This window comes from Camelus dromedarius, chromosome X, assembly GCF_036321535.1.
Source record: "Camelus dromedarius isolate mCamDro1 chromosome X, mCamDro1.pat, whole genome shotgun sequence".
NCBI classification, from domain to species: domain Eukaryota; kingdom Metazoa; phylum Chordata; class Mammalia; order Artiodactyla; family Camelidae; genus Camelus; species Camelus dromedarius.
Window position 1 is genome coordinate 40,086,324 of NC_087472.1, and position 2,722 is coordinate 40,089,045.

Sequence of the window (2,722 nt, forward strand, 5' to 3'; positions counted from 1 at the left end):
TACTTTATGGACAAATAAGTTTTTTAAAGAAAAGTCTTTTCCTTTCAGGACTTGACAACCGGGTAAGAGTAAAGAAAAAAAAAAGATTGGATAGTTCCAGAACAGAAAAAAAATGGCAGCATTTTATTGTAGCAAGCATTCAGGAAATGTTTCTTAAATAAGTCAGGAGGAACTGGTCAAAATGACCAATTCCAACCTACACTGATTGTTGCAATGGATCTTGCAGAATCCTGAGACAAAAGCACATACAATGGATCAGGCTTACTTCCTCTTTGGAAAATGGATCTACCAAACAGAGTTTTCCAATCTGGGAGCAACTGACAATCAATTGAAATTTGTATTAAGACTATGAGCTTACTTAATTTGCTGTTTGATTGTGCAAACAACATGAGGAATGGAGGGGCATATTCACAAACCTTAGGGAGGTTGTTTTAAGCAATCTATTTAAATGTGTTAAACGTAGATAAACTCTTCCCTTTGTAGTCTACTTACTCCCTCATGATATTTGAGTTCCTTATAATAGCAAATATATTAAGACCTCTCTTAAGTTCTGAGACCTTTTTATTGGTTGTTTCATGATCAACAAGGTTTGAGAGCACCTTTTAGAGGGTTAAGAACTTAGATTTTTCTTAAGTTCTTAACCCTCTTTTCCAAAGGACCAATATCAATGACTCCTACCCTTGTCACCTTGATCAAGACAGCCTTTATTTCTTTGTTTCACAAATAAAGCTGACTGTGTTGGTTGCTTTTTGGTGATTAAGTCAAATAGACCAAATCACATATCCTCGTCTGACTCCTTCGACTCTTCCTTTGCTTCAATCTTGGCTAGGGCTGCAACGACCGCAGGAGCAGCAGTAGTGGTGGCAGCTACGGGGACAGCAGCTATAACTGCAGATGGATCAGCCAAGAAGGTCTTGACCTTTTCAGTGGGATGGTAAAATCAGTCTCCACAGATAAAGCCAGGACCTGCTTATACCTATTGATGATAGAATGGGGCACAGATGCAACAACTGGGTAACCAATCTGCAGACATTTGCTGGCAACATTGCAGACACCCTCCAGGAAGTGGGAATGCAGAGTCTCTTCTGTAATATCAAGCATTTCAGTGTTGTAGATGCTGCCATTGTCAAACACCTGCTGGATGATCAGTCCAAAGGAGAAGGAGGAGATGTTCAGCATGTTCAGCAATGTGGCTTTGCTGGTTCCCACTTTGTCTCCAGTCTTAAACAGTTGCGCATCACTCCGATTTGATGGTACCCCTGGAGATTTTAGTGGTGATGCCCAAAGCCTGGAAGAAGGAGATCTTCTCGGGGCCCAGACCAGTGTCCTGGGCAGGCATGGTGATGTCACACAGGGCTATGGCACCAGTACGGGCAGCAGTTGGCACCTTATTGTCCAGCAGTCCCTGATCTCAGTGAGGTCCTCCTTGGTGAACACAAAACCCAAGTTCCCCTAGATGTGTGGCAACAGTTTCTCCAGAGCTGGGTTGCTTTCCAGGTATCCTCGGATGGCCTTGTGCATCATTGTGTTCTTGTCCATCAGCACCACAGCCTTCCCGCGGAGGGACATGCAGATCTGCTGCTGCGTCTGCTTGAAGCCCACATTGTCTCCTCCCACTATGAAGCTTTTCGGATCATCATCCAGAAGTTGGATAATCCTTAGGAAGTAATTGGACTTCTAGGTCGCCCTATCTTCCTTGGGCACCATGGCAGTGCTTCAGGGATTGCCATGCAGGGTTTAAAGACAATGCCACTCACACGAGGACGCCTGGCGAGAGAAAGTAGGTGTTGATCTTGATGAGACTTTTCTTTGCTTCCAGGCTGGCTGATCCTTCCTATGCAGATCCATGCTGCTCTGACCCAGATTTCATCTAACTACCTGCCAAAACTGAACTGTGATTGTGAACAGAGATATTCCCACCAGTTACTTAAAAAGAGGTTTCCTGTTAGTATGAACTTCATAATCCTTGAATATAAATAAATACAAAGTATTAAGAGATTGCTGGGTGCAGAGAGAAGGGAGAGAAGTTAAGGAACATTTTTGGAGGCATTCAAAATTGTAAATCCAAATTGGGTGACAAGGATAATTGAACAAGAAAGACACAAAATGCCAGTGTGTCTATTTCTTTAGTTTAATTTCAATTTTATTTACAAAAGCTGTGGAAGCAGAAATATTATTAAACAACATCACATAATGGGATTCCTTGATCCCAACTGTTTTTTCTGTGTGTGTGTGTGTGTGTGTGTGTTTATACAGGATCTCCTTTTCTCATCACCGGCAATAATACAGGTTCCTTATGTCTTCTTTTCAATAGTAAGCTTACATTTTCAATTTGTTTGAGTTGAACAGTCACTGTGAATTCTGATTAATTCCGAGAGACAAGGGGATAGGGCATCTTGCCAAATGGAATTAGAAAGTTTTAAACAAAATATTTTCCTTTTATTGTAGCAATTTATATTAGGTGGCACACAAAAAGACCTCACCAGATGGCTTTGCTTACTCCACTTTGAATTATGTATTTAGTCTTTAGGCCAGGGGATTCCTATTTACTTAGTATAGTCATAGAGTACCATGAGAGAGTTCCTGCCTAAAAGTTAGTGCCTAGCTTAGTTTCCCGGAGTGTTTTATTTATCTAGAATAACCTTTCTTTTTATAAGTTCTGAGTGGCTACTGTACATAGGAAGTCAAGGTAACCTGATTGCATTTCTGCTGAGGTTGTTTT

At 41.3% G+C, this 2,722-nt stretch overlaps 1 pseudogene; it reads right to left on the bottom strand.

The window, feature by feature from the left end:
• Window positions 1-664: 664 nt before the first annotated feature.
• Window positions 665-1,707, bottom strand: LOC105085525 (large ribosomal subunit protein uL10-like; annotated as a pseudogene).
• Between the last annotated feature and the right edge of the window lie 1,015 nt (window positions 1,708-2,722).